The following is an 11,032-nucleotide window of genomic DNA, read 5'->3' on the forward strand; positions in this document are numbered from 1 at the left end:
AAAGAACTCAAAACTAAACATCAAAATATCAAACAACTCAATTAAAAATTGAAGCAAGGAAATAAATGGATTGATCTCAAAAAGATGATATATAATGACTGAAAAATATTTTTAAAACTGTTTGACATCTTTAGTGATTAAGGAAATACAAATTAAAACTACTTTAAGATTTCATCTTACTCTAGTTAGAATGGCTAAGACTCAAAAACAAAAACAAAAGAAACAAAAATAATGACAAATTTTGGGAGGATGTATGGTAGGAGGAACTTTTATTAACCGCTGCTTGCAGTACAAAGTTGTACAACCACTATGGAAATATAGATTCTTCAAAAAGCTAGAAATACATCTACCATACAGCCACATCACTTACTAGTTACTTTTGTGTTGCTGTGATATCCATGGCCAAGCAACGTATTAAGGAAAGAGGGGTTTGGGGGGGCAAAGATTCCAGAGTGATAAGCATCCATAATGGCAGAAGAGACATGGAAAGGAGTCAGAGCAGAAATCTGAGCACTGACAAATAGGTACAAGAAGAACAGAGACAAACTTAAGTGGGACGAGGCTAACAATTTTCAAAGCCCACCTCGAGTACCATGGCTCATCCAACAATGTCACACTCCCTAAAGCTTCCACGACCATTCCAAAACTGTGTCAGCAGCTGACCAAGAGCTCATATACTTGAGCCTAGGCAACCACTTTTCATTCAAACCACCACATTCCACCACCTAGTTCGCATAGGCTCATGGTCATATCATAATAAAATTGAATTATTTCAACTTCAAAAGTTCACATAGTCTAAGTTCTCAAGTCTATTCACAAGTCTAAATGGTTTTCTGAGATTCAAGGTAATTTCTCAACTATAATCCCCAATCAAATATTACACAGTTCCAACATATCATGGCACAATATAAACATTCTCATTCCAAAAGGAAGATTGGGGGCATAGTGGGAGAATACCAAACCAAAACAAGACCCAAAACCAGCAGGCAAAACTAAAGCATGTGGCTTCATGCCTGATATTGAGGACCTTACTCTCAAAGAGTGTAAAGCCTCAGCCCCTCCAGCTTCACTTCCTGTGGCAAACATCTCTGTCGCTTGGGCTGGTATCATCCCTGTATAGAGATCTCCTTGGTGTACGTCCTATGTCTCTGGCATCTCCACATACGTGGAGTCTGTTTTACACAGGCATGGCCTTTAAAACTTCACACAATGATCTCTCGTGACCTCTTGGTGACCTGGGGCTGCCTTCTTGCAGAGATTTCCTGCATTACACTGACTGCTTTCAACAGCTCTCCAAAATCACAGAGGAAGAATCCATGGTGACCTCTCTCTTGCATCTTTTGCTTCTGAAGACAGCAACAACACTGCCAAATTAGGCTTCCATCTTAGAGTGGACTTTGGCCCCCTTCATCCACTTGTGGCCAGCTATTTTATGTTTTAGTTTTCTAGGAGCAGAAAACTCCTTAGGTTTTCTCTTTTTACAATTTGTATGCTTAACTAGGTGGAGTCTTCCTCTCAGGGTACTCTTTCCATTGTTCAAGGGCAGAGTAGGAGACCTCTTTTAAGAAAATAATATCCTTAACAATGTGAGTGTCTCTTCCATATTGTACATTTTTATATTTCTTTCTGTCCCACTTGCTCATTTTCACTGTATATCTGCATCCATATTTGCCATTTATAACCATACTACAGATTCAAGTTTAGGATGACTTGATATTTACTTCACTAAAGAAATTATTCCTTTACTTTTTAATTTAGACTCAGGCAAGTTCTTACTCTGCGACCAAACAGTAGCTAGATTCTTAGCCAAAATACCCCAGTTAACGTTTAAATTCTTGTTTCCCAGTCCCTTTGGAATATCTTGAACCAGGATTTTGAGAGAGGAATATGAGGCTGGTCTTCTCATAGGTACTGGACTCTGACTTGCAGGTAAATTGTGTAAAAGAGAAAAGGAGATTGAGGTGGTGGCATGCCAATTTTTATGTCTAGGAGGTCAAAAGAGAAAACCATCCAAATCAGATTGATAAGACAAAGCCCATCCTGGGACCACAAAACCTGGAACCCCTGAGAATAATAAGGTACTGATGAAGAAGGAAGAGACCTAGAAATAGTGGAAGAGGCCCCTCAAGTCTGACCTTTAATTTCCAGAAAGGGAAAATCTGGGCTTCAGTATGCTGATAGAGGTCTTAACAATAGCCCCATTAAGCCTATCAAAAGTCAGATGGTTCCTGGAGAATGACTGTAGATTACAGAGAGTTGAATAATGGGGTGCCTTCCATTCAGGCAGCTGTGATCAACACTGCACTGAACAGCTGGTGTGGGAAAGAGGGTCTTTTCATGCTGCAGTGGACCTTGCTAACATATTTTTTAGTATTCATCCAGCTGCTGAGTTCTAAGACCAATTCGCATTCATGTGGAATGGATGACAATGGATCTTCAGAGTACTGCCTCAAGGTTATCTCCTTAGCCCACTGTTTGTTTGTTATAGGATGGTGGCCCAGGACCTAGCCCTGTTACCCTGCCCTACTTCTGTAAGGAGGTTCCACTGTATAAATGACATAATGCTAACTTCTGAGTGCCTTACAGATTTGGAAGCTCATTTGGGGGACATGCAAGTACATCTGAAAGAGTGAGGATGGGAAATCAACCTGCACAAGGTACAAGGGCCCAATAGGAGTTTCATGGTCAAGTAGAACTCACATGATACCCAGCATAGCAGTTGAAAATATTTTACAACAACCTGTGCCAATAAATGCAGAATAGTTACAGGTATTTTAGGGACTTCTAGGGTATTGGAGAATTTTTACACCTTACCTTGCTCAGGTCACTCATCCCTGTATAATTTGATAAAAAGAAGTGCCACATGGGCTTGTGATGTAAAGGCCCAAGAGGCCTTTGAGCAGGTCAAAATACTGGTCAGGAAAGCTAAACAGCTGTGTGTCCCAATACCTTGGTGTTTCTTTCTCTTGGAAGTCACCAGAAGCCCTGAGGCCTATGGGTGGGTCTTATGGCAACAACAACCTGAGCAGACTATCCTAATTGGTTTCTGGTCCCAGTCATGGAAAGGGGCAAAGTCCTGGTATAAGGCTCTGGAACAGCAACTTCTGGCTGTGTACAAAGTATTGCACCAGGTGGAATTCATTGCAGGCCCCTCCATGTCACTGGAAAGCCTGACTACCCCATAAAAGGATGGGTGGAAGGTCTGTGAGCCAAGCCCCTATCAGGGGTAGCACAAAAGCAAACACTTCAAAGATGGCACACATATTTACAGCAGCGAGTGGTGTCAGCAAGCCTGATCACCAATGCCATGCAGGCAGTACTAGGGCTAGTGTTGTTTCAAGGCACAGAATCTCTTCCTTCACCTCCTATAGTTGTCCCTCCAGCAAGACCCAACTGAGTGCTAGAAGGGTCTCCCCCAATTACAGCTGAGGCCTGGTATACTGATGGCACTAGTAAGGGTGTCAGACAAGAATTGGTAGCTGTGGCTGGAAAGGGAAGGGGAGAGCAGCCGATGGGCTGAATTAAGAGCTGTGTGGATAGTAATAACATGGGCGCCTTGGCCAGTAATCATCCGTACTGACATTTGAGCCAGTTTCAAAAGTTTAACATTATAGATGGCCCACTGGGAGAAAGAAAAATGGCAGATGGTGGGATGGCCACTATGGGGACTATTTGTGTGGAGGGAAACATATTGTAATATGCAGCAGGAGCTAGCACCCCTGGTGTTTTACCACGTGGCAGTCCATCACCTGATGAGTACCCCTGGGAGTCAGGAAAATGATACTCTTACCAAAGTACAGGCTATCTGCCCACAGGTTCCTCTAGAAGCAGCTCACTAGATTCCCTGTGGGGGGATGGAAAATAGCCAAAGCTACTGGCTTTCCAGTAAAATACTCTGACATTGAACAGGCTGTCTAGGTCTGTGAAGTTTGTTCCAAGTTATAGCCCTGCAGGATGAATACCGTGACAGGACATGTGCTTAAGTCAGCTTCCCTTGTGAAAGACTGGGAAGTAGATTATATAGGGCCCTGTCAGTCAGTGAAGGGTACAAGTATGCTCTCACTTGTGTGTACACTACCACAGGCTACACACAGCCTTTCCTGCAAGAGAATGAGTATGGCTACTATTAATGACCTTCCCCAACGCACTGTCATGTGTGGGTGCCCAGGGTGGATTGGTAATGACAGGGGCACTCATTACACAAGTACTAATGAACAAGCCGGGGTGAGAGTGATCAGGTTCAATGGTATTTCTTCCTTCCCTACAACCCTACAGGAGCAGGATTAATTGAAAGAAAATATGGGTTGCTAAAGGAATAGTTAAAAGACTTAAGTGCAGAAGAAACCCTACAGGGATAGAAGAAAGCCCTTCCAGAAGCCATACAGTTGTTATATGAAAATCTCAGTACCAGGGGTAGGTTGCCCCCCTATGAGCTGTTGGCCAGAGGGGCCCTAGAAGGCCCCAAAACAATAAAGACAAAGGAAAGACAAATATGGACAGACTCTGGAAATCTTGACTATTTACCATAGAACACTGATGTAAACTAGCCATAAGGCAGCCTATAAACTGTGAGAAACCCCCTTTTCAGTGGACAGTTAAAATTAATAAGATATTTTAATATACAGACATCTTACTTTTCTTCAATTCAATTAATCTTTAAAGATCTCAAAAAAAAATGGGGGACTTCTCTGGCCCCTCTGGCCAGTAGCACATAGGGAGAAATTACCAAAGAAATAAAGGTCATTGCCAATAATGTTGGTTGTACATCAGAAGTGGAAGGTAAAACCATATTGCTTAAGACATTGAATGATGTGAGCACGAGAGATGGAGAAATCAAGCTTGGACTAAGCTGGAAACTCCCTGCCACTTGATGGATAGCTTTCATAATGCCAGAAAGCTACAGGAAGCTAGCTTGGGGGAAAACTATTCCCTATAATTCTGCTCAACAACAGCCCCCCATGTGCTCCACTATCAACATGCTAAACAAGATGTTCCAGCTATTGCAATAGTGGCACATTTAGCATATGTACAACCAGCAAATTTTTGTTTGGATATATTGCCGGCTTCTAAATGTGGAACACACATCTGGTGCTGTAGACCAGGCCAACCCCTGTGGCATGGGAGGATATAGGCCCAGGTGGGGAAGCCACTGCAATTGTTTTGTTAGATGGATGTAATGTACCTGCTAAAGTACTGTCCAAGCATTTGTGTTTATGCCCACAGATTAGGTTATTATAGGAGTCATTGTTTAGATATTCTTGCTTCTTGCTCTGTGTTTTTATAGTAGATGGAATTCCACTGGAATGGTCCAACAGCCCATGGAAAACAGATGATGCAGAGATCCAAAAGTTCAGTGCCTTGAATAATAGGAGGAAGATCATCCATACCTATCACCCCCTCCAAGGCTCAGGGGCTTTTTTGGAAGAGGCTGGTAGAAAGAATTTAAGAGACAGAGGAAAGGGTGGAGTGTTACCTGAAAGTGTCTTTGGATTACTATGCTGGCAAGCTATAGTCACACCTCTTTCCCACACTCATCTAAAGGAGTTAGAGGAGGAGTCATTTATCCCTCCCACCCAATCAGTCGACTTTAGCTTCATGAGAGGAAGGAGCTAAGCATATATAAGCCAAGAACACCATGAGACACATTTCTTGCCATTATGTGCAGCTGTTAGGATGTCACAGGTTCTATGTTTGAGTGCGGACTTCCCAGTGCATCTGTAAATGAGGATGGCACCCACTCTTCTGTAAGTAAACCTCCACCCCATGCTTTATTATCAAGACAAATAAACTCATTAGGATTTTCCAAAAGGCTGTTTAGGAGAATTCTTGCATTAGGTTGTTGTAAGGAATGTGGGAGGAGTGAACCGGATGCCTCATGTGCCTCCCAGCAGTAATTTTTTGTGCATCCACAATTTTCCATAAACAGATGAATAGATAATGAAATTATGGAATATTATTCAGTTTTTGAAAAACAAAAATATTAAATTCACAAGTAAATGGATGGAACTGGAAACAGTCATTTTGAGTCAGGTAACCAACACCCCAAAAGATAATTATCCCATTTTCTCACTCATGAGAAAATGTTAGTTTTGAAAATTTTGTTATGCATGTTTCAATTAGAAAAATACAATAAATATCAGAAAACTAGTAAGGGATCACTGGGAAGGGGATGATCATGGAAGGAGAGACAGAATGCACTAATATAAATTGAAAAGGGGAATAATGAGTTAGCAAGGATTAAATCAGGTGGGAAATTGGAGAGCAGGACAGAAGAGGGAAGTATAGGAAGGGATAAATAACACTAAATGTCTTTAGAAAAAGACATAGGAAAACCTACCACTATAGAGGTTTCTTAAAGTATACAAATAAACAATATACAAAGAATTTAAATGGAGTCACCTTAGAACAGGATGACATTGCTCCACATTACTGTGCAGACCTATAAATAAAAACTCAAACTCCAGGAATGGGCTCCCTTTTTTGGAGCTGTTTAACCCTCAGACAACATTGGCCATTGCCCCTGCTCTTGCTTACACATTGTAACTTGATGGTAAGACCTCATTATTGAAGACATATGTATCTAAGTTATAGAACAAACAAGGAAAAATCAAGCTGGCACTGACTTCAAAGCTTCATCTGTACTGGCTATCCTTCATAGTACTGGAAAGTGGCATGCATGCTACCAGAAGAGAAAAGTAGCATTTCTAGTTGTGAATCATTTGAGCTGTAATAATTGCAAGATACGCCTACTTATTATGTGATACGAGTAACCAACAACTTTCTGATTGAATTTAAGATCTGATTCATAAGATGGAACCCATATCTGACACTGATGTTAGGTATAAGAGTCTGTGACTATACAGGATACAGACCAGAAGTATAACCTACTACAATTATTCTGCTAAATGAACCTAGTATTAAACCAACTTCTAATTACTTAATGTTGTAGCATAGAAAAATGAATCTCACCAAAGAAACTTCTTTATGCAGTAGATGGTGATTAGTACAAAGACCCAGAACTGGCCAAGTTACAGAGAATAAGACATTGTGGACTGCACAGCCCTGAATGGGATTCTTATATCAAACCCTTTCATTCCAGGTCTCAGGGATCATTTCAGAAGAGTGAATGGAAAGATTGTAGGAGTCAGTGGTGGTAGATGACCACAGGAAACAGTATTTCCCAGAAAGCTGGGCAGTTACCTGAACTCACAGCAACTGTGACAGGATACACAAGACGTATTGTCTTTTTAAAAATGCTTTGTTGTTTTTATTTTATGTGTATGAGTCTATTGCCTGCATGTGTATAAGTGCAGCCGTGTGGTATAATAATGCCCATGGAGGTCAGAAGAGGACATCAGATCCACTGGAACTGGAGTTACAGATGGTTATCAGCCACAATATGGGTGCTGGCAATTGAAGCAAGGACCTAAGCAAGAACGGTCAGTGCTCTCAAACCACTGAGCCGTCTCTCCAAGCTCAAGACCTATTGGTGTAATTACTTTCTTTTGTTGTAATAAAAACACTGAGCCAGGCCGGGCATGGTGGTGCATGCCTTTAGTCCCAGACTCCGGAGGCAGTGGCAGGCGGATCTCTGTTGGTTCAAGGCCAGCCTGGTCTACATAGTAAGTTCTAGGAGAGCTCGGGCTACAGGGAGACCCTGCCTCAAAAAGACAAAAAAAAAAAAAAAAAAAAAAAAAAAGAAAAAAAGAAAGAAAAAAAAAAAAACCACTGACCCAAACCAACTTGGTGAGAAAATGTTTTATTTTATCTACCACCTCCTGGATCACAGTTCATCACTGAGAGAAGCAAAAGCAGAAACTCAGGGCAGGAATCTGGAGCACAGACAGTGGAGGAATTCTATTTACTGGATTGCTTCCCTGGCCTGTGCTCAGCCTGCTTTCTTAAAAATACACAACCAACTTCCCAGGGGTGGCCCCACCCCCAATAGGGTGGACTCTCCCATGTCACTTAACAATCAAGAAAATACCCCATTGACATGTCCACAGGCCAATACAATGGAAGAAATTCCTTAACTGAGGTTCCATCCACCTTCAAGTCCACAGATGAAGATATCCAGCACACTTACCTAAGCTTAAGCCAGACAAAATGTCAGCATAGAGGCGAAGAAGTGAAGTAAGAAGCCTCAACTTAGCTGAAAAACACTTTCAATTGATATATTATACTGATATATTTATAGTACAGGGCATGTAATAGGGGTGCAGTAAGAAGTGCAGATAGGGGAGGGGGTCTGATGGTCTGATTATGATCAAAATACATTGTGTGAATTTTTCAAACTTTCATAACAATATTAAAAAAGAAAATAATAAATCAGTTTCCTCTGATACTCTGACCAAAGTCCACCTTTAGTCTTCAATGAAACAAAGAAACAATAAAAAAACAAATAATGTAACAAAATGAAATCCCCATAAAGTATGTAGTTCTATGTGAATGATGAAACAGGCAAAGAGTTTGCATGCTTAATCCAAAATGAAGGAATGGAGAAATAGTTACGAGACTTTAAATCAAGACAGTGTCCACCAGTTGTCAAACAGTAAATACTTGTGCTCTGTATCCAGCATCCAGACAAATTTTGGTAGAATGTAGTAAAATGTTTTTGTTTTCCTGTTGCTGCTTTATTTAAAACAATTCATTTCATGTATATCAATACAATTTATATGTTAAATAATTTTATAATAGAATTATTTAACACAGTTTTATCTCTTTGGCTGTGATGTTGACCCTTTAATGGCAGTACCTTCTTTCTAGTCATGATGTTATATGGCACCTTCTTGACCACAGTTACCCCATGTTAAAGTTTAGGCTGACTGTAGTCTGAAATTATCAGACAGTTGGCCTAGAGAATGAGAACACACAGCAGCAGAGCTCAGTTGTCTTGGGAACAGGTCAGTGTGTCCTGGAGTGTACATGTTAACTGCAGATTTGTGGCATTTTTAGGTTGTACTAAAATAGTAATTGGTGCTTAATGGAGTAGAAATTGTTAAGGGGACTCTCCACTTGTAAGCATGGGAACCTAAACTTTTCACCCTTGGTTATGGTTTCTCTGTAAAAAATTTATACTAGAGATGGCTGGGGGCTACACAGTTGGGTTCCGACACCCATGTGTAGTCACTGGCCATCAAGACTTTCATTTGGAAAAACTTTTTTCTGAGTGGTCTTCTCTGGTGAAATACCTCAAAATAGTGATATAATTTTGAACAGAAGAAAAAAAGAAAACTTTCATGTTATAAAACCCCTCCCCTGCTGTGCTAGATAGCTTCATTTGTCAACTTGACACTCCTGGGACGAGATAACTTCAACAGAGGCATTTCCGCCATTGGATTGGCCTGTGGTCATGTCTAGGAGGCAATTTTCTTAGCTGCAAATTGATGTAGAAGGGCCCAGCTGGTTGTCGTAAATTGTTTCAAAAAGCAGTCTGAGCATAGGACAAAAGTAGAAAACCAATAAACAACATACCTGGTGGCCTCTGCTTCAGCTCCTGCCTCTAGATTCCTGTCCTGCTTCCTTAAATGATGGACTGTGATTGGGATTTGTAAGCCAAATAAACGCTTTAGTCTCCAAGTTGGTTTTGGTCAATGTTTATCAAAACAATAGGAAACTAAGAAGGACACCTGCAGAGCAATATTCTTTGGTCTTTTTGAGACAGGGTTTCCTATATCCCCAGCTGTCCTAGAGCTCAGTATGTAGACCAGGCTGGCCTTGAACTCACAAAAATCCACATGCCTCTTCCTCCCGAATGCTGGGACTAAAGGAATGTGCCACCATGCCGGGCTTTGGATTTTTGTTCAAGAACAATTTTTTAAATAACCTTTTTTAAATGGGTCATTGTGAAAAATGTATTCAGTGACTAGCCATGTCTAATTTGTACTGTACTAATTATGGATGGAATGAAAAAGAAGTCACAATTGTTGATTTAGTTTAATTTCTTTTTTGTACTTTGAGACAGGATCTGATGTAGTTCATGTTGGTGTTAAATAACCTAATAGCTGAAGATGACATTGAATTTCTGACACCTCCTCCCTAGTTCTAGGATTACAGGCATGTATCACAATGCCCCTATGTTTGTGTGCAGTGGCAGCACTTGTACATTTTCTTGGACTGGCTTTGTATGCTACAGGCAGCTTCTCATAGCAGGTGTAACAAGTTGTAGGAATCTGTATTTTCCTAGGGTGTTCATTGCAGTCTAGGTTTTACATTTCTGATGGCTAATCTTGGGTGTTAACGTGACTGGATGTGGGGTTAACTGAAATGAGAGAGATCTTGGTTGGATCATCTGAAGCTGGAAGACACACCCTAAATGTCGGTGTTACCTTCTGATGGCAACCCCTATAAAAGGCCATGGCAGAGGAGAACACTTGGCTTCTTGCTGCTTGCCTTATTTCTCACTGGTGAGTTCATCTTGCTGCTGTAGGCTGAAGACTAGCCGATCTTTTGGAATTATTCAGACCTTCAGTGGCAAATTGGGACTATTGAGACATCCAGCATTGTGGACTGAGTAACTACAGATTCTCAGCCTCTCCAGTGTGGTGCAGCCATTGGACTACTCGGACTCTATCCTGTGAGCTAAGCTGATAAATCTCTACACATATATATTCATTCTACTGGTTATGTTTCTTTGGAGAACCCTGACTAATACAGATTGTGGTACCAGGAGTGGTTCTAGAGAAATAGAATTGAAAGGATGAATTTCTTTAAAGGGCTTGTTGGTATTTGGAGCAGGCTCTCCAACTCAGAGTCTTCAGATAGGATGGAGAGCACTGAAAATGGGTGGTGTAGACTATTTGAAACAATTATGGAGATAGGCACATTTGAATCTCCTAACTCACTTGTTGTGAAGAGCAAGAAATTTAGTGACTCTATATAAAACATTTGAAAATTTGTGGAAAAATAAGAAAAATAATGATGCGGCTGGTCACTTCTAGCATCTCTGGATAAAGTGATGAAAATAAACAATGAGCTTAATGATAAAATTGACAAGCTCCATATTCGAATCAACAGTTTAAATGTTTCCAGT

Source organism: Nannospalax galili, unplaced genomic scaffold (assembly GCF_000622305.1).
Source record: "Nannospalax galili isolate Female #2095 unplaced genomic scaffold, S.galili_v1.0 scaffold293, whole genome shotgun sequence".
Lineage (NCBI taxonomy): Eukaryota > Metazoa > Chordata > Mammalia > Rodentia > Spalacidae > Nannospalax > Nannospalax galili.